We start from the raw sequence: 21830 nt of genomic DNA, 5'->3' as shown, positions 1-21830 counted from the left end.
TCAGCCGAAGGAGGATGAGATTGATAAAAATTTGGGAAAGCCTGAAATATTTCAGCTTTTCTTATCTAAGTAACCTTTCACTTAAGTTAACTTCTAATTCTTAAAGGGAAGAAAGATCTGCTCACGTAGAGGACAGGTTTTTGTTTTCAGCTGAGTGAAATGTTTGGACAAATCAAGTGTATTATGTTTTCTCCCAGAGTGTGAGGAAGGGAACCAGAGAGAAAGAGGGAATGGGTTTCTTTTGACCATGGATGTTTCAGTTGTGTTTTTGTAAGCCAGATAACTAATTCTCTGAATTCAATACTTACTGCGGGACTGGACCAGACACAGAAAGCCACAGAAAAAATATTTGAAACACTGAATTATACAGTAATTTGATGCAGTTTCTGTCTGGAACCTTGAAAAATCTTATCACAAGCAAACAGTTCAAGAATAAATAAGTAAGTGATGGCTTCCAACTAAAATCTGTCACTCTGAATTGATCAGAGCGACCTACTGTCTTGCTCCAATTCCTGTTCAGCTCCTCTCTGAGCTGAAATATACTGGGGGAAATTCTCAAAGTCATGAAGGACAGTGGAGTATACAGTTCATGTGCATAGCAAATGGAAGCTGGGGGCTGATTTACCCCCTTGAATTTAAATTCCTTTTAGTCTCCTGGGATAGGATTAACCTGCTGGGCAGCTGAACAACTCTAAGTGCCTCTCAATACTGAACACACATCTTCAGTTGTAGAATCATAGAATTATAGAACCATTAAGTTTGGAAAAGACCTTTAAGATGTTCTAGTCCAGTTAGTTCCTAACTGCAGCAGTGAGCAAGTGCTTGGCACATGGTTCAATGAATGAGCTGACACTTACAAGTTGCTTAAAGGTATGTGTCAAAGCCCCTTAGAATGCCTTCATGTGCGCACAAACTTCTGTGTGCACTGCCTACTGGTGGTCAACATGCTATTAAGAACTTGTGAGACACTTCATTATCTTTGGGAAACCACCCCCAAGCTGTGCCTCATGCTGCTGCCAGCCTAAAATGCACCACAACTGGGTACATCTGATTGGGGCTGGAAATGTCTTAGAGGTCTGAAGCATGCCAATCCTCTGCAGTCCTTTGGTTGAAGCTATGGCTTGGATCTTTAGATTGAAGATCCATCACCTAAAGGTGTTCAGCTGAAAAGGCTGGAATTCTAAGAAAGAATATAACCGTTTGGCTGTGTTCCATCCCTTGGAACCTCTGGCTGATGACAATAACGCCATGCTTTTCTGTACTGAAATACATGTGTGTGAGGAGAGACTATGTGACACGTTATCACCTGATGCGATCCTCAGCTAAAGTTTGGGAATATGTTGTTGTGCTCACTTCCGTTTGGTCTTTAATATTATAGATTTTGGTCTCCTGTGCTATAAGTGTTCACTTTGCTATGTGTTAGTGGAGTGGTTTTGGTTGCTGTTGTGTATAGGTGGCAAATGGAGCATGAAGCATTTTTGGATTTAGCCTCTTTCTACAGTTTCTTCCAAATGTGGTATGATAGCTTGATGAGTAAGTCTCTAGTATACTGTTCCCAAAATTTTATTTGCTTTCCAAAATTGCAATTATACCTTACCTTTTTGTAAAATTAATTTCACAAACTTCAATTTAAATGCAGGATGCTCAGCTGAGTAACATGACTTTCAAGGTCTGATAAAGATACGCCTATACCTTGCCTATTTTTGCCGATGGTGAAATATTCAAGTAATCAAGTTCAAAAACAAGGATTAGGGATCTGTATAGCCCAACTTCTGAATGCACTGACATCCAGTGGCTGTATGTCATAGTCCCTGCCTGTCCTCCTGAGAACTCTGCTGCATCTCCCTTGGGGTAGAAAATAAAGAGGAGGCTGACAGTGATAAAATGTAGAGGGAGCGTACGTATGGAGCAGCTGGGTATCAGAGCAAGATATATGTTTGCTGTTATGTGGGGTGATGGGAGAGTAAACAAATGAGTAAGGGAGCAAAGCAGGGTGAAGGACATCTCCAACACAAGTGGAAACATGATTGGCAGACATGGCAACAAGCCACTGGCAGAGAGATAGTGGATTGGAAAAGAAATGACAAAGGGCAGAAATGAGCAAGAAACTACAGAGAGTTAATTTGGTGTCTACCAGGAGCACTTCATAAACAGTGTAAATTTTACTGACCTGTCCACAAATCTTAAAGCAACTCTCAATTTTCATACTCTTAAGGCATTACTATCATTGGGCCTGACCTCTCGGGTGGTATAGACTATTGGATTTTACCCTGTGATTATTGCATCAAGTTTTATGCGTTTCTCTCCCGGTTTCACAAGTAAACTTGTTTCCAAAATCTCTCCTCTCATGAGCAACATGTTCAGTCCCCTTCAGTCTGTCTCTTGCGTTGCTTTTCTCTCCATGGGCTTTCTGCAGGTGAGACAGACAAAATCAGAGGCTGAGAAGAATAAAAAAGGTAAAGGTGGTTCGTTTGGTGCAAGCCTCTTAATTGGACAGGCACAGATTGTGTTTTGGTAGCATAAGACACCAGAAAAACTGCGTCCACACTTCAGAGTGTTCCAAAGTAACTACAGCTGGTTTGCAGCACAGTCATTATTTTCAGGATTGTCTCGCTTGGTTTTGCAGTAAGATTTTCCAGTTGCAGTACTCTAAGCAGGTATGTCTGATTGCAAAGCCAGCAGATCACATGAAAGCCTTGCTTTTCATGCATGATTTGGCTAATGTTGCCAGTATCCCTTCAGGACAACAGGAAGATTACCTGCTCCATCACTGAGGATGTGTCTGGAAGAGAAGCAAGGCACCATTTGCCATGGGGAAGAATGTTAGAATGCAACTCAGAGTGATGAATCTCACTGAAACCTCCCTGCCTTATGATCATTTAAGGTTGTTTGTATGCTTTTAGCAGTATTTAATGAGTGTGTAGTCAGGATCCTTTTGATCTATTTCATCCTTTTCAGTCTCTCTCAGTGCCCCTGAGTGGGAAAGGCTGCATCTGCAAGAATTCATTGGTTCCAGTGAAACTGTTACCAAATTTTAGACTGGGAGTCTTCCTTTTTCTGAGTCTTTCTCTACAAATTGCTTTGATGTTCTGTGGTAAAATACACGTGCGTTAGTTAAAACATGTGAATCAAGTTCTAAGGCCTTTTCTGCAGCTGAGCATCATAAAGTGCATCTTATGTTAGACCAAAATATAATGGGGCTGATGAAGCCAATAGTGGAGCTGCTTATGAAATTAGACGCTACTTGCGCTGGATTCTGGGGACAGCAGGATCTTTCCAGGGGTAATACTTTGACAGTACACTCATAAGATAATTTCACAGCAATTTCCGTCCAATCCTAATTTTATTTTGATTCCTCTAGCTGCTTACTGTAAGTAATGTAGTGTGTGTGTTCTGTAACATAGAAAATAGTGTTCATGTGATGTGGAATTAGAATTACACATCAGTAAGCTTGGAACATATTCTCAGAGTAGGAATGGAAAACGTTGTAAAAGAAGGTAAGGAAAAAAATATTCTCTATAATTCTGTCATTAGGAGAGCATGTGCTTGAAAAAATATATGGGAAACTTTAAAGACTGCCTAAAATATGAAAACTCTCTCACAATCTAGCATTTGGATAATAAATGATGCTTCACGCTTTAATGGAATGTAGAGAATGTGTTCAGTGCTTACAGTAAAATCCTTCCAAATATCTTGGAGGGAGGAAGGTCTGTATTCTGAAAACAGCACGCAGAGTTGGAAGCATCTGGTTGGATCAGGAAGCCAGTTTATATGTACATTCAGAGATTGCTCAAATGAACAAACTTTATTGTGGTCAGGATGTTTATTAGATGCGGTTACTGAGCAGGAGTTGTGTTTTCTGTTCCACGGTAACAGATTTATGTTCTTTTTACATGCAGAGAACAGGCAATTGTATGCTAAGGATCTGAATTGCCAAATATTTAAGTGAATGCTTAGCTTTAAGAAGCCATGAAATCTGACTGAAATTGATGGCCTGTACTTTCAGAAAGGACAGAGCAGAGTACATATACAGATGTAATCTCCTCTGTGAACAACCTCGTTATTTTGTCTCACAGTCTTGTAACCAGAATGAAAAAAACCCAAACAACTAGGAAATTGCGGGTAGGCTGAGAATAGGAGCTTCGGGGAGGTGCTCTGGGAGTCCACACCAAGTCCAGTCCAAACATTCTACTGTACTTTTCTGAACGATTCACAGAATGTATCCCTGCTTACAGTCATTTTTGAGTCACTTCTGACTGTACACTGCCTATCAATCACTGCACAGATGCTTTGTACATCCAGGAAGAAATTTTGCAGGGGAATCGCATTGTACAATGTGCGAAGATCTTTCTGGAGTAAAAGTGCAGTAAAAGGCTTGAGCCTTCTCTGTTGTGAGCATCCTTATACTCACAACAGAGCATATGCACTTCTCCTTTTATGCCTAGAAATGAAGGTGTTGGTACACAGCCATGAGCTTGCATTCAAATTGCTGCAGCACAGGAAGAGCAGCCATAGGTGTTCCTTCCTTTGGAAAAGCAAGCCAGTTTTGATGACAGAAATGAGAAAAATGACTCTTCACACAAAGCATTCAAACATACCTGGATGGTTTTACACACCGTATACTTTTTCTAAGTGACACTATCCAGCTTTTATACAAAAGCTCTACAGCCACTGTTTTTTTCCTTAGTACTGAGAGCTGAATTAAGGCTTGTCTGTAACAACGGGCACAAGTTGTGGTAATGCTTGCTGGCCTCAAACCAAAGAGAAAGCAGAAAAGGACGGAAGTGGAGTCCTTGATCTTTGCACCAGCTTTTTTCTCTTGTGCTATACCATGACTCTCACTGCTACTTTCCAGCTGAAGGAAGCACCCTGTTCCTGCACATCAGATCACTAAGAAAGCAATGTGAGGAAAGGAAACCAAGTGAGAGGAACAGACTGGTCTTTCCTTTCTCCTTCTGTTCTTTGGGACAGCTAGGTACAGTCAGACTCCCTGTTTCCATTTCCCACGTTCCATTGCTGGTGATTCAGAATGGTAGGGTGGTTCTGGCTGCTGGAGATTGCTTCTGCATTTCTACGAGTCACCAAAACCTATCATATTTGTCTTAGCTTGACAAACTGTGCAGGCCTTAACTGTGCATCAGTTGCACGGATAAACAATTGATACACGTCTCAGGCCTACTACAGGTGTGAGGCTCTGACAGGTCTGATTGTTGTCATATCTCAGCATTTCTGTGCAGTACACTTGTCCAGCAAGTAGATGAGAAAACATCCTGTTGTATATTTGTATGTGAATGTGTCCATTAGAAAGTTGAAACATACTTTCACCTTGAAAAAGAGCAGATATGTCAAAGCTAGACGTTTCTATTTCATAGCTTTTTTTTTTCTTCTTTCTTTATAGTTTGTCTTCTTCAAAGATTTGCAGCATAGGAGCCTACTCTCCTTCATGCATTCGTCATGATGACTTTATAGTGCAGGTGTTTTTCTTACCAGTCTAGTTGATCATTATGGTAAACTCTTCCTATCCTCTGAGATGCACCTCAGCGCCATCACCAGCACTTGTTATTTACTTCATGCATCTGTGTACCAGGCTGTTCTTTCTGTGGAAAGAAAGGGGCAAAGAAAGCACTGCTAGTGATGGCAGCAGCGTGGTTTAGCAGGAGAATACAGGAGTGGTATTTTCCCCTACCTGTGTGGTCCTATAGGGCTGAGCATTGTCTTTCCTTTGCATGGCTGTTCAGGCTCACATCAGTGCTGGTGTCTCCAGCAGCCCCAGAGTGCCTCTCAGCTTGGCCAGCTGGACGTCTTTGGCACAGAATTTATTTTGACTGAACTCTTTGATTTGTTTGGGTGTCTCTTCAGAGATCTCTCATATTTGAACACACCCAGTGTGCCACTCTAATGAAAACAGATACCAAGGCCAAAAGGTGCTTGAACTGAGAACAGAAAGCATCACTTCTATCTTTCACCTGAAGATACCTGAAACTCCGTGTTCCCTTCCCCGAGTCTTTCCAGTAATCTAAGCATGGTTTAATGTCTTTGGGGATGCAAGATGTCTTTCTGTGCACTGACTGTGGGAGTACAGCTCTTGGACAACATTTCTCTAATATCAGTCATGTAATTAGTTTACTGAATATTTGTGTTTAGTGAAAGAAAATAATGGGAAAGCATGTTATAATCTGAAACCTGGTTTTGTAGTTTGGGTTTGTACCGAATGAGTGTGGTCCAAGGAATGAGGACTGTTTTGCAAAAACTGTGCTGTTTCATGGCTGAACATATGATAGATAGCTGACCAGCTTCACTGACAGCTCCTGTGAGGGGAGAGTGCGATAGCTGCTGGGGCTATTAGAAATACTCTGACCACTGTACACATGCAGCTTGCTCAAAGATTGCTCTGTCTCTGGTGGTTTTTAACCATGCTTTTTGTGGGCACAACTCACCAAATGTTCTCTAGCTGCTGGAAGTTTATGCTGCTGTTAATAAAAGGATTCTCCCCTAGATAAGCATTTGATCTGAGCCAAGAATATTACTACATGGTGACTTTTCGTTTACTCAGTAAATCAGTGTTTGCTTTCACATCCTTCCTCTGAACTACTTACACAGAACATATTCACCGTAGGACTTTTCAGCACAGAAAATTTTCTCTAATACAAGACCAGAATGGTCATGCTAAATTCCAGTGGTGTAGGCTATATATTCCCATACATCTATTGTTAAAAATATGGCTTTGATGTGCCAGATACCCTCTGGCATTCACAAGTCTCCACTGTGCTTTTATTATTTAGAAGAGAGATGGTGAACCCTAATTAAGTGTAATCACAACAACCCAGAAAGATATCAATGGAGGTATGCATTTTGCCCTAAGGTGCTATTTGAACTCTTTGGAAAATGTTGAGTTACCCCTACAGCTATTGCCGATTAACCACCTAATGAAGCATCTACGACTGCTGGCATGTCCCAGCCGTATCACTGTGATGCTTGAAGGACAATGGAGATTAACTAAAAGATTGATCATGGTGATTTCTTACGTAGCAGCCAATCAAATCTAATAAGGGACACTTTGAATTGAAAAACATGGAAACAGTAATTTGCTATTATATAAATACCTGTTTTTAGAATTACTGTTTAAATTGCTTGAAATGTACCTATTCCTGCTTTAGTAATGCCAGCACTTCACCACATGGACAATGAGTTATTTCAGTACAGCTACTATTTCTGTCTCATGTTTCCCTATGATTCTATACCAAATACAGCACTAAAGATCAGGTACGTGCATTTAGCTGAAATATATGTAGCAGTTCAAACCAAATTAGATGTCACTTCGGGGATTATCTAGGTTGGAAAAAACCTTCAATATCAAGTCTGTGGTCAATATGTAGCCTGACAGGTGTTTATGCATGTGCAGTTTATGCATGTACATACGTGTATGACTCTATACAGAAAGGTCTGGTCTAGACATGCACATATATTTTTGGTGCCATATTTTCAAGCATGTAAAATTTTCAACTTATTTAACAATCTGGAAGGAGAGCACGTATACATGGATTTTTTGTGTGTGCTTTGCATGAGATATTGTTTTGCTATCACTCATGGCATTGCCCCGAATATTCACTGCAATTTTAGTATTAAATACTTTCGGCGCAGGACTTACTGCGTCTGGAAAACAGTGGTGTTTAGATCAAGGCAATCTGTCATTTCCTGAAGAGCTGAAATTTCAAGTCTAAATCCCCCCTGTTGTTGAATTAACGTACCTTGATTATTCTCTGTACGGTATTTTTTATGTCCCTTGCCATACCACATGGTGTTTGCATTACCCTTCTGTCCCCTCTCATTGTATTGTTATCTCACTGCTCATCTCCTTCATAAAGTCGGGTGAGCAACCAACCCAGACCAGGGGGAAGTCAAGATTTCAATACTGTCAGTTGTGTGAATGCAAACAATTTTGAATCAATTGACTTCATCCTCATCTGCTCTTTGTAATTTTTCATAAGTAGACAGGCTTTGTATAAAATAGCACTTGATTAAGTGCTTTTACTCACCACAAAGTGTTACCAGTGCCCTCGCAGGAAGAACTTGCTTTCAGAAAGCCATTCTAGGGATCTCTTAGCCTATTATTATAGGTTTATTTCTCTGTCAGTTTACCTGGCTCAGGTCACAGCTTTTAATTTCTAAGATACTCACTTTTTCAGAATAGAAAAATAAACACAGCTCAGTAACAGGCTGAACTGCAAAGGTCTGAAGTTTCAAAACTGACTCACTGTTCCTCAGCAGATGTTCGATACACAGACACAGCCAGCTGAAATCAGAGGGCAAACCAGGCAGTGATCAAAGAAGGAAGCAAACGGGCTGGAAAGTATTTTAAACTCCTTTAAATGACAGCAGGATCTCCTGTTTTGACTGGTACAGCACTGAGGTGTCTGGCTGTCCACAGCCACGTTAAGAAGAGAGGTGCTGTCACAGGAGGGCAGCCAGGGAGCAGAGCCTGGAGCACCCTGCATGCTCTGCCAGGCAGCTGTCCTTGGGAAATGGGAGTTCTGCTTCAATTAGATTCTTGGTTTTCAACTGTTGGCCTAAAGCTTCTCAGAAACTAGACTTTGAGAAGAGAAAGAAAATAAGAGTACTTCCTTGCAGTTCACTTCCGATTCACTGGTTTGGTGGAATATTTGATTTAGAGCATAAGGTACTTTGGTGCCTGGGAAGTAATATTGTTAGTACCTGCAAATTCATATTAAAAAACATGTGTTTGTGTCTGCGAATCCCTTTGGGACTCCAAAGCGCACTCAAAATGAGAACTGAGCTCTGGGCTGTGGCTGTGTTTGCTGCTGCCTGTGCAGAGGTGTTGGCTGAGGCTTCCTCTGTGCTGAGAGCCAAGTCTCTTCAGCTCCTTCTGGTGCCTCGTGTGAGGAGGTTAAACAAAAACACAATAAAACTCTGAGCCAAACATTTTTCACTGCAGACCAGACAGACGTTTTATTCATAGTAATTTCTTTATTTGTGTCATAAATCCTTCTTCTCCTTGTGCTCCTCAAGGAGATTAAAATGAAGGGCATCACCTCTGCCATCAAGGCCTAGACCCCCGAGGCCCTGCGATGGTTTCACTGCTTCTGCATGCTCTCCCACCCATTGCTTATTTGACGTCTGATCCTTTTAATTGCGCAGACAGCCTTTACCTTTTCAGCTTCTACAGCAGACCACATGCTGCAGTCTTAGTTTGCGACCACAAATAATAATGCCCTTTTCCTATTTTCCAGTTTCCAGAGACTCAGTAGCAGACGGCGTGTGTAGGGAAAGGAGGGAGAAAGGCAGGGTAGGCTCAGTAATAACAGCAGGAAGGCAACAATAATGCATAAAACTATTAATAAAATTTGCTATTGTTTCTCAGAGCATGACACAATCTGGCGTGCTGCTAGCTTCTGGGAATGGGAAACTGTGAAAATACCCAGTGTTTGTATTTTAAATATGATTTATTTATTTTTTGTTTACCTTACTTATCGATTGATTTGTTTAATGATTTATAGAATCATTTGGCCATCAAAGCTGCATAGCAATTTTCTTCCTAAAGACTTAAAACCAGAAAGTAAATAAAAACAAACTGGATTTTTTATATTGAAGTCTCATATAGTTTTTCACTAGTGCTAGGTTTTCAGGGGGAGAGGGAAGTTGTTTGTTTTCATTCTCAGAAACACCGAGCTCCTCAGAATGAAAGATGGCAGGTTCACACGAGAAACAATTGAAGGCATTAATAACTTCCATCCTCTCCCTATGGTTATGTTTATGAGATTTTAAGGAATTGGTGTCTAGCATAACACATGTTCATGCAACTAATAGGCATGTCAGATTCTTTTGGATCGGCTTCAGTTCCTTTCCTTTATAGCACCTCCATGTCTGAGATAAGGACAATGTAAAATAGACTGAAAACTTGCTGTGTGACACCATGCAGGTGCATGAAAGGTGCACAGGTGCTCACCAGTTCTTTCTCTGGCCTCCTGACCTTCCAAAACCTGTGTAAATCAAGGGCGTTGGGACCATATGCCAAATAACTGATAATGGGTGCTTCTCAGCTCCATTAGTTCCAGCCAAGAATGGTGAGCAGAGTTATCCTAATTATCTTTTAAGACCCACTGAGTAGGGGGTGAGAAAGGTGCAGTGCTGAGAGCAGCAGCACAGCAACACCTTTGTGTCCCACCGTGCCCCCTCCCCTCACTGGAGACCCACAGCCGTGTCTGTGCTGCCACGCACCCAGTCTCTCTTAATCCATCTTTCTGGCACACAGATCTATCTGCTGTCTGATCAGCGAATGTTTTTGTCTAAACCCACAAAGCCAAGACACAAGCGCCTGAGTGAAGGGGTTACTTTTTCCATAACAACTTCCAGCGACTGTCGAGCCATCCCTGCCTCCCAGCTCACGGAGGGTCTTTTGTGGCTGAGGATGGAGGCTCCTGGGAAGTCTGGCCGTACTCTGGCTCTCATGCTGGGGCCCTACAAAGAGGCTGCCTGCATGCCGCAGTGCCTGCCCGGCACCCTTCCCAGCCAGGAAGGCAAAGCCGCCTGGAAACCATCTTTTCTCATCCTGCTGCCCATCTGCTTGGGAAGCTGACTGACAGCTGAAGGGTAAAGGGCTGGAGGTCGTGCTAATTGTCTGAGGCCTTTGCTCAAACATGGATGGAGAAAGAGGGGGTCCCCATGGGCGAAGGAAGAATGGGAACCTTTGTGAGGCCTGACACAGTAAATGCCACCTTTGTGAAGATTTAGACTTGCTGAGGTCAGTTTTTAACAACTTGGGATGCTCCGGTCTTTTCCCTTTGTCTCCTCTTCCTCCTTTATTTCTGCCTCATGAACAAGCATTGTTTCAGTCAGGCTCGAAACCCTTTTCAGTGACTTAGCCAAAGAAAGACAAGTCCCACCCTGCTCAACAAGCCTCTTTTTGGGACTGCTGGAGTTTTTTTCTTTTCCTCCTCCTTGTCTCACTTGCTGTAAAGAATGCCTCTTAGTATTCTCAGGGGAGCAGGAACATTTGCATATTAATTTAATTGTGTGTGTTCATGCAAAACTACTCACAGCAAACTAGCCACAGTTATTAAAATTAATTTGCAAAGGAAGGGAGCTATTGTTTTCGAGAATGTGGCTGTCAAAGCTTGTGTTTTTATGTGTGCTAAAAGCACCTTCCTATTTGTTTACTGCCTTCATTGGAAATAGAGAATAGCTGTACAAACACAACAGAAGTTCCTTGGAAAAATCGGAGAGGCAAGAGATGCGAGAAATTCTGTGCTTTTCAGTCGCTCCCAGGCCAGGTTTCCTCTCTGTGATTCAGACCTCCCTGGTACTTGCTAAGAGAGAAAACCTGCCCAATCCTGCCTCTAACAGTGTAGAACAAACCCAGCTCAGCTGCACCAGTGTGTTTCCATTGAGCTCTTTCCAGTGCTTTTGGGCATATTTCCATCTGTCTTGAGCATGTCTCTCAAAAGAAAACTGCGTAAAGCTTTTTTGCTTGGGGTTGGTGTGTTTGCGAGCGCCGGCACTGTGTGTACATGTGTCTTTGTGCGTGTACACCAGAGCCAGACAGCAGAGAACATGCCTTCTGCAGAAGGAGTACCAGGCTGAGGCTGGAGAGGCTGCCTGCCTTCCTCTGAGGAACAATGCCTCTTCCCATCTGCAAGGAGGATGTTGCTCGAGCCTTTAGGAAGCTGCTCACTGAAAACATACTGTTAGGTAGGAGGAACCTTGTGGCATTCCTCTATGGCTTGTATTCATATTCCTGTATTTCTGTCTTCATTTTATAACGCTTTTTGGGATGTAATGTAGATAGACATATTTTTTTTTTTAGGTCTGTCAATGATCAGCTAGAAGTCAATCTGCATTGCTGTACTGTATATGCAAGACTAAATTCTAAATGCTTTCCCACATTTATACGTGTTGGCACTTATAATTATAAGTGATATTGCAAGAGTGGCTACCAGCCCACAGATGGATGCACAGAGCAGCAGAAGGTTTTCTGGAAAATTTGACAGTTCCATACATAATCCATGGATGTGACGTGACCTGGGACTGGTCTTAAAACGTATTATCAGAACTATCACCAGCACAATATCTGAGGTAATTTAGCTTCCCGCCATGCACAGAACTGTAATACACAGTGCTTTTGCCACATTGCTTTTGCAACATTTGCTCCTGTGTCATTGGTAATAAAACTGTTAGAGTGACCTTGGGGAGGTAATAACTGCTCATTGATTTGGATTTAAAGCTTCCATGGTGTTTTACCTACTGTGTGATATTTGTTAAAGGAAAAAAAAAAAAAAAAAGAAGCTTGTTTCCACAGTCTCCTATAAAAGACATGGGGGGTCATTTAGAGACGTAGGATGTCTGTTAGTTGTGTGACCCTCTGGAAATTCCCAGAGACTGAATTTCCTTCTGCTTTGGAGCTCCCTGGGAGAGGAACACTCTAGCTGCATGCCCTGACTCATAAAGCATGGGACTTAGAGCCAGTTTCAGTGGAACTTTGCTTGTTAGGTGAGATCAGGAAAACTGTGTCTTTTCAACTAGAGTAACAACAGAAGATTTCAGGAAATATCCAAATAATTTGGTTGGTTGTCTGTTCTCTCAAAAGTTAATTTCAGTTGCACATTCTGGATGCTTAAAGAAAAGTCTCTAGGTAGCTGGCTATTTTATACTTTGGAAAATCCATTCACTGATCTGCAAATCTTAAGATAGAGGAAAAATTGGGGTGTGGGACTGTCAGCCTTGAAGTCACATCACTGAAACACACGGCTCATGCCCAGCCTGTCACATGTTGTGCCTGTGACCAGCCAGATAGTCCAGTGGGTAATTCTGACCAGCGACCACAGGTAAGGAAGTCTCAGCTGTTCTCACCTAGAAAATTTGATTTCATATGCTGTGTCATAGGATGCAAAGGTGTAGTTTTGTCCTCTTTTCAATATTGAGAATGAAGTTTTGATTGCCTTGGAGGGAAGGACATGTTTGTTGCTTGGGCATTGGTTTGGTACTGGGCTCTAGAAGCACCTGTGCTATGCAGGTCTGGGGCTGGAGCAGCCTAGGAGCAATTGCTGAAACAGGGCTCAGCTGATGCTCTGAGTTCTCAGCACTGGTTTAAGAAATGCAAGTGTCCTTCCAGCAATTTAGCTGCAGGTCGGTGGGGCTGTGCCTTAGCAGGAAAGGCACATTTTAATCCACGGTAGTCAGGCTTGCTTCTGCTTACCTTTAGATACTGCTGAGACATTTTTAAACTGTGTGTGGAAAAAACATTTTTCAGAATGGCAAGTTCAATTTTTGCATTCTCCTTCCTGTTGCTGCAGGTTTTCCTTGATGAGAATTTCATTTCCAACAATTTATGCTTTTCTTCATTTCTAAAAGAAAGAGAGTTTTATAGTTTTGTTTTCAATTATTTGGCTTTTTTTTTTTTAGCTGAAATGTAGCATTCAGAGGGGCACACATGACTCTAAGAACAGATAGAAGATACTTTTTTGTTTGTTCTAACCATACTGGCTTTTAATTCCTTGCATAAGTAATGTACAATGCGATTCTGCTGCTGATTTCTAGCTTGCTGCATATTGCACTCAAGAGCCAGTCCTAGTTGGGTTAATTAATTTGAATTAACTGCAGGGATCCTTTCCATTGATTTCAGTGGATGGTGGATTATGCTGGTAGTATAACACAAATTGCTGCTTCTTAATTAACCCCTCTACTCTCATCTGATCTCTTCAGGTTACTCTCCTGGTGCATGAAAGAATAGGAACTGAAGCCTTGGTCTCAGGTAGCAATGAATGTCATCAAGAGTGGGTTTCAGCCAGATTTTCTCCTGCCCTCCAGCCAATTTGGTGCCTGTGTTGTTTTTATTTTTTAATGATGACTGAAGAGAAATGAAAAGAGACTTGCTCTTTAGTAGCATGTAGTAACATGGAGGAGAAGCTCAGGACAGATTCATAGCATAGAGACCTTGAAATTTGTTATTGCTCCCGTTGGGGCAAGTCTGCTGCCAGATCCCACTGTTTTTCTTTTCTGCTGCTTTTTAGCAAATTGTAACATTTTACTTTGACCAGCTTTAATCTGTGGACCTAGAATAAGGGTGAGTAAGGCTAAGTGTTGTTCCAAGAGCAAGCTGCATGTGTCTGACTGAGCAGAGGTGGTCACCTTTCACTTTGATGTACAGGTAGAGAATCTCAGAGGGCTTTTGGAGGTTAAATTGTAGATGCAGAAGATATTGAATAAGCAAACTTGAAGCATGATTGTTATGGCATATGTAAACAGTTTGTCTTCACAATGCTGCTGTCTGAATTGGTAAATTCTCTATTTTAACACACCAAAAATATAATGCATGCAAGAAAGTGAAATACTGACAAACCATCAGACCCCAGCTGTTGCCATTGCCATCTATGGCAGGCAGGCTACAGACTGGTGTGGCTTAAGACCTGCATTGCAGTAGTTGCTGGAATATATTTTCTGCAGTTACTGAGGAGTTTTGGAGCCTACATGTCTACTTTGAGAGCTATCATGGGTTTAGATCCTTATAAACATCTCACTTCGATGGGACTCAGGATGCACTGAGGCAGGACAAATCTGAGGGATTTGTTGAATGTTTAGATGTTGCTGTTTTCAGTGGGAACTGTACTAGGTGGCACTTGCAATTTAATCCCTTCGATCCTGAGTCACCCAAATATCTGCTTCAATTTTGAAAATGGTAGTAAGGTGGCAAAGCTTAGCGGGGAATGTGGTTATTTATGTCTCACTATTACAACAGAGAACAGCAAAAGTATTGTTGTAGGGTACTTAGTGCAGGCTGGTCACTTGTGTGTGTCATGGGAGATGGAGCCAAACTCCATAGTATGATATACAGCAGGCACAGTAGCAAGGACTCTTGTGTGCAGAAAAAATATTTTGAGAAGTATATTTAGCCTACCCAGCAATAAGGAGTCACAGTAAATTACCATAGTCATTTGCCTGTGTACTTCTGCAGTTGTTCCCTTAAAAGAAATGATACGTTATTGATAACCCCATTTCAGAGGGGGAAAAAAAAAACAAAAAACAAAAAACTGATGTCATGCTTTTTTGTCAGTTTGGTTTTTATTTAGTGATGTTTTTGAGAATGGTGTTTTAGAAACTGCTGCATGCTTTCAAAGCCATCTTCTGGACATTGCTTTCTCATGACCTATGTATCAGAGTGAAATTATATTTGTAAGACATCAGAAAGTGAGTGACTACAGGTGTATCCTCAAGCCTGAGGTCATCTTGGTGTCATCTTGGTGTCATCTAAATTATGCTTCTCCTTTAATATAGCATGCTGGAGGCACATCATGCTCTAAGTCAGCCAGCATCCCTAACAGGACAGCACTGTGTCCCAGCTGAAGACCTGACCAGTGGGTTATCAGGCTGACAGAGAACAGAGATTCTTTGCGTGCCAGTTTTTTCCCCAGTGGTGCATTTTTGCGCTTCTGCGGTTAGTGCAGGGGATGAAGGCAAAGAAAGGCAGAATGATGATTGAAGGAGGAACAGTGTTGTTTCCAATGAGAACAGAAATCCTATGCTCTAACTGGGGCTGGCAGGACCGGCTCACAGCTTTGCCAAACCCATACCCTCACAGTAACTGTTGTATGGGATGTTTATCTGCAAGTTATTTATTTCATATTGCTGTGAAAGGGAAACAGATTCACTGTTCAAAATACCGTGCTAGTCTCTGGGAAGCCAAGACATGCTGCTTGGCAGGCATTTTTGCTTTATTTTTCTGCTTTGGAAAAGGGCTCATTCCTTGGGACAGTGGTGGTTGGGTTACAGCTGTTCAAGCTTTGAACAGCTTTGTTTTTTATTGCCAAAACTGAATAAAATGTAGAATTCTTCCAAATGTGCACCAGCAAAGTTTGAAAGGATGTTATGTGAGTTTTAACAACAACAACAACAAAAAACCCTGTAAGAATAATCACTGTTAATCTTTACAACCAAGTATAATTTAAAGCATCTGTAGTAGAAAACAGCCTGAAGTTGGCTAAGAAGAGATATCCAAAATTGTTTTGTATTACATTGTCAGGAAGGATAACAGCACAAGCAAATTGGAGGCTCTGATCATTTGCCCATGCAGAAGATGCACCATGCGCCATGTTTTACTCAATTTGAAAGAAACATTTTCATCTTGATATTATTAAAAACCTAGATGCTATTAAAAAGGCAGAAGCACCTACAGATTGATCTAATCCTGTGACTGTAACTGAAAAGACAAAATAATATTGTATGTAGAAGCCTGTGCTTTTGGTAAGGCCATAAAATGTTAAAAGATCAAGATTATTAAAAACTTGAAGAAATGACAGCAAAGGAGAGAGAGTCAAAACGGTTCCGCACAGAACTGAGTTCAGGACATACATTTTAGCAGTGTCGTGTTAGATGATTCAAGTGCTAAACTAGTAAATGTTAATATAATATTAGGAAATTATAATGATGAATATAGCTGGATACCATCTGGTATTAACTCAGTTCCCAGGGCATTTAAAATTCTGATTGTGCAGTTCCTTGTAGGATTACTGGGTTGGAAAGCTGTAGTGAGGAATGTTGTAATTTGTCTGGTGCTAGAATTACTGAGCAGCCAGCCAGTGCATAGTTTTGATGGAAAATATCTTTTTTTAAAGAAATAGCACGTTTCAGGGAAAGAGCGCAGGTTTTTTTTGTGTGTGTGTGTGTGTGGTTTTTTTTTCCCCCCAGATAATTTGGTTAACATTGATGCTTTCTGGATGCTGTAGCTCTGTAGCCTCAGTCTCGCTTTTCCTTATAATCTAAGAGGTTCTCAAGAAGCCCAGCTGTGCCCACCGTGCCCCTCAGCCCCTGCCTGGTGCTGGGTTCTCCTCCCCAGGGCTGTGCAGGGCACTGAGGATGTGCCCTCACCCAACCCATGGGTGAGAGTCAGCAGCTGAGAAGCACAAACTGCATTTCCCAACTCGCTCCTTCTAACAGGTCAGCTTTCAGGATTAGGGCTGATTTTTTGTTTCTACTTGCTTTTCATAGCCCAAATAATCTTTTTACACAGAAAAACAAGGCTTTTTTTGTCCCATTCACGTATGCTCTTTGACTTAGAGGACCAAATGAGGTGTTGGCTATTGTAGGGCATTTAATCATTACTGTTTATTAGATTTAAAAGTAATGCTGAGTATAAGATAGGAAGTAGCATATCGTATCACTAAGGGATGGAATGAGCAGAAATCATAAGTAGAATCTTGATGAATAAGGATAGTCGAAGTTTAAGTCAAGTAAGTTTGTTAAGCAGGAATAGCAGAGTAATAAATGTGTTATGTTTCCATAGTCTGCAAGTCCATAGAAAGAGCTTTCACCTTATTAACATATTTATATACAAAAAATCCTATTATCTTAAATTTTATATTGTTATCAGAAGAGGTTTCCAGCACCTCGAATACTGTACACATCACTGAACCTGTGCTTAGTAGATGTTTCCATATATAAATGTCAGAAATCTCTCTGACATTTAATGTGCTTACATAAGTTACATTTCTCCTGTAATCAGCAACTTTCTGTTAGTGTTTTTGGAAGTACTCCTTGCTCTTGGTGGCTTATTTTTGTCTTTCTTTTACATTGCTCTTTATTCCGTGCTGTAATCTTTACATTTCTTGCCTGTTGCTGCAACATAGCAACAGAATTTGCTGTGCCATCTCAGCATTGCATTGGTCTTTATTTCACTTATGGCACTGAGTGATTCAGTTTAGAAACAGAAATTGTGTTGTCTGCCCTGAACCTTTTGGGGTCCTTCGAGAATTTGTGATTTCACAGCTAATGTCAGGGGTTTCCCACCTTAGCATCAGCCATTGGTTCCCCAGAAATTACTGATCTTAAGAGAACAGGGTGGCTGAGATGCAGAACAGCTCTCTATCTCCTGATGTATAAATGTCTGCTGTTTCCCCAGCTGTCTTAATTAGGCAGATCTGTGTGGTTCAGAAGGCTGATAAAGCTCCTGTGATCCTCTTCTCAGTGCCATTCCCTTCAGGCAAAATGCAGGTGCATCTCCGCTTCAGATTGTTTTGATAAAACATAAAGGAAGGATTTTCAGAGTAGTTTGGGCTGCTTTGCTTCTGAGGTACCTAGATGCATCCTTGGGAGGACCTGAAATTCAGAAGGACAGGCAGAAAAAAGGCATTGTGCCTTTGTTCTCCTCCTTTACTCCCTATTTTCAGGGACTTTCTGCTACTGTCCCAAAAGAACCTTTTGTGTCTGTGTATGATTTAAAAAAATACAGAGTGGAAGAAGAGAAACCAGGGTGTGCATTGATGGTGGGGCAGATGCTATGAAACATTCCTCTGGGCAATATTTGTTTGAGGAAAAGGCCCAGATGATCAGAATACTCAAGTTCTCCCAAGCTCTGGTTTCAAGATCTTTCTGTTCTATCTCTCACAGGATGCAGTTCAACTCTCTCACTGATCATCTTTATAATTTTTCATGGCACCAGCAAGACCTGTGGCGAGTCCAGTGTGGACAGAGCTATTTTCTGCCCACCCTCAGATACCGTTGCAGCACACGTCTGACTGTGCTATTTGCTAGCAGCTCAGATGCTGGAGCATCATAGTTCCAGCTATCTTCTCACCTATGTGTCTGTAGGTTATCACAATGCCATGGCAATGAAATTGCAGACAAAAGGTTCTTAGCTGTTTGATGAATTTCAGCATTTGTTTAAAATCCATTTCACTTAATGACTGGGGATTTTTCCTCGGACACTGGCACTCGAGGGCATTTAGGCACGTGTCTGTATTGCTGGGGGGTTTTCTGTACTTTTTAGTGAAGGTAAAGTGACTGTGATTCAGTCTCCCTTCCTTCTTTCTCTCCTGATTCCTCTCCACTTTGATGCTTTTTCTTTCCAACAGAGGAGTGATAAATGGCCCATAGTGGAGTTTGATGAGGTCAGGAGTTACTATTGGCTGTAAATCCTTCCTGCTTGTTGGTTCAGCAGCAGTCTCTGGCCTTGGACTTTTATGGCTCTTCAAGTGGAGGAGGGGACAGGAGCAGGATGCGCTGCCAGCACATCAGAGTGATTTGCCAAAGGGTTTTATTTGATAGCTTCATGCCTAAAGAAACTCCTCAGAGCCCCGGAAAAGAAGGCAGTCCTTTAATCAGCTCTTTGTTTCTAGCTGGCGCTCTCCTTCTTAGGGAGAACCGGCCTGCCTATTGCTCATGGAGCCATAATGTTAAGAAGAGATCATTAGAGCTCACCATTAGGATGAGATGATCTCTGAACACAGACAGCTTAGATACAGAGATAAGGAGATAAATTGCTGTGTTAACATTTGTAGCTGTGTCTGTCTGAATAAGCAATGTATTTACTTCAGTTGACATCCAAGCGTGTGAGGTGAACCTGCATTGCTTTTTGGCATTCTAACAACCCACCATATAATGCATGCTGCAGTGTTTGCAGACTATCAACTTGTAAATCCAAGGTAGTTGGTGGCTACCTAAAACCACCTTCACTGTGTTGATTCTGGCAGAAGTGCCAGAGGGTAAAGGTATTGGGGAATGGTGAGCATGGCAAAGGAGCTACTCTGACTTAGTCCCAAGTACCTGTGCCCTTGCTGCACATAGCAGAGCAGGTAAGGAGAAGCAAATGGACAGATAAAAATGTAGCCTAGCCTGTGTCTTTTGAAAGTTTCACTGGCTCAGGCAGCCTGCCATTCTTTTTGCATTAAAGAATTCAAACAGGGATGGAAAGGAAACATGCTTCCCTACAATGGTGCAAAATGAGTGTTGCCGCTTCATTGTTATCGAAGCGTTTTATTCTTCCCAAATACCACCGTCACCAAGTAGGTCAAGAACTTGTATCTGTAGTTGGAGACCTCTTGAGCAGAAAATGAAGCACATTTATTAGTGGGTAGAGAATAAGTTTATTCTTTACACAGAAGTATGTTTAAAACTCAGCAGAACAGAAGATGTTTTTCTAAAAAATTTAGGATCGTAGTATCATTAAATTGGAAAAGAGCTGAGTACAGTGGGATGATCACCTCCCTGGTTCCTGCTGCAACACTATTTTTGTTAGAAGCCAGAATACCATTGGCCTTGTTGGCCACCTGGGCATACTGCTGGCTTGCATTCAGCTGAGCTCATACCAACACCCCCAGGTCCATTTCTTCCACATGTGAAAGAAGTGGCTACTCTGCCCCAAGCCTGGAATGATGCCTGGGATTCTTGTGGCCAAAATGCAGGATCTGGCATTTCATCTTGTTGAACTTCATCCCTTTGGCTTCAGCCTAGTCTGTCCAGATCCCTCTGAAGTGCCTTCTATTCCCAGGCACATCGAACACTTCCTGCCAACTTATTGTCACCTGCAAACTTACTGAGTTTACTTATTGAATTACTTTAGTGAAGAAAAAATGAAAGCTTATATGTAAAGAAAACTTGTTCAGAAACACTTTCACTCTGAAATTAGACAGTTTAATGAAACCAAAAGTACAATGCCACAATAGAAGAGCTATTCAAAATGCAGCATTCCTCTCCATTTCTCATGCTTTTTTAAGCTTTGGTTTTGTTAATACCATTTAGTAAAATCACAACTCTTCTGGCTGGCTTTTTAGGTTTTGTGATGATATTGTTAATATTCAAGGAGGAGGACAGTCATTAAAGGATTGACATCAAAAATGATGTTTATTTATTTGGATTGCTAGGAGGTGTTGATGTCTTCTGTGTTCTCCGTCTTGTCTCTTTAAACCTGCTCGATCATACAAAAGAACATGAACAGAAGAATTTGCCTCCAGAACTTTTCATTATTAATGATGCTCTATGACTAAATTGGAAATCTGCTACTGTACCCCAAGGGGGTGATTAATTTAGCAGACTAGGAGTTTTGATTAAAAGGGAATGAAATGTCTGACACATAGTCTATTTATCAGTTATTATAATATTAAAACACTCTAATCATTGTGGTGCCTAAATTAAGGCTTCACAGCGCGAATGTCACTTCATAGTGCTCTTGTAGTTCTGGCTGTGTGATACAAGTTTATTATCAGCGGGCACCTGAGAATGTATGAGTATATAGAGATCTTCAATAGGAATAGAGTGGTTTAGTAAGAGCTCTGCTCTTTACCTCTTCTTGTTGAAGAGGAAGTGAGCACAGATTTTAAGGTGTGATCTGTACTAGTAAGGCACATGCAAGATGCAGCTTCTCTGATGTCACCAGGAATTTATTGCACAGACTTCCTCAAAACTGGACTGAACCTAGAGATTAAAAAAAAATCTCAGCTAGCATAAGAATCTAAGTCAAAACTAGTTTCTTACAGAAGGCAAGTGTCTTCTGAGATGAAACACTTGCAATTAACAATTTTGTGTCTTTAAATTCAAGGTTAGGGCAGGAATCAGCAGCAGTCAATCAAGAAAGAAAAACAGCTGTTGGTGCCAACCACGTGCCATTTAAGCAAGCTGCAGAGTCAGAAGTCAGAAACCAGAGCAGTGGGTCACGTGATTCTGTAAAAATGCCTAAGAAATAGCTGTAAGCCATGGTATTGACTTACCAGACCTACTGAAAGATTCCAGGAGGGAATACGGAGGTCATGGGGCACTTTAAGACCAAACAGCACAGTGTTCATGAAAGATGGAGTCAAATAGCGGTGGTGGATGTTGCTTAGTGTTAAAGTTTGAAATCAAATCAGATCAATAGAATAGCCCTGTCAGCAACTCAAGTTTTACACTTAAATAGGAAAAATACTGCATTACGACTAAATTATCCATTGACTGACCAGGATAGTAACAGTGAGACAGTGACTGTGACATTTTGAGAGAGATCAGAGTGCTTCTAAGGGCAGCAAACACAATAAAGATAAACAATTTCCATGACCCCTTTGTAGCTTGGGTAA

The sequence above is a fragment of the Tympanuchus pallidicinctus genome, unplaced genomic scaffold, assembly GCF_026119805.1.
Source record: "Tympanuchus pallidicinctus isolate F22 unplaced genomic scaffold, pur_lepc_1.0 scaffold2, whole genome shotgun sequence".
In the NCBI taxonomy this organism is placed as follows: domain Eukaryota; kingdom Metazoa; phylum Chordata; class Aves; order Galliformes; family Phasianidae; genus Tympanuchus; species Tympanuchus pallidicinctus.
This window is presented reverse-complemented; position numbering follows the sequence as displayed.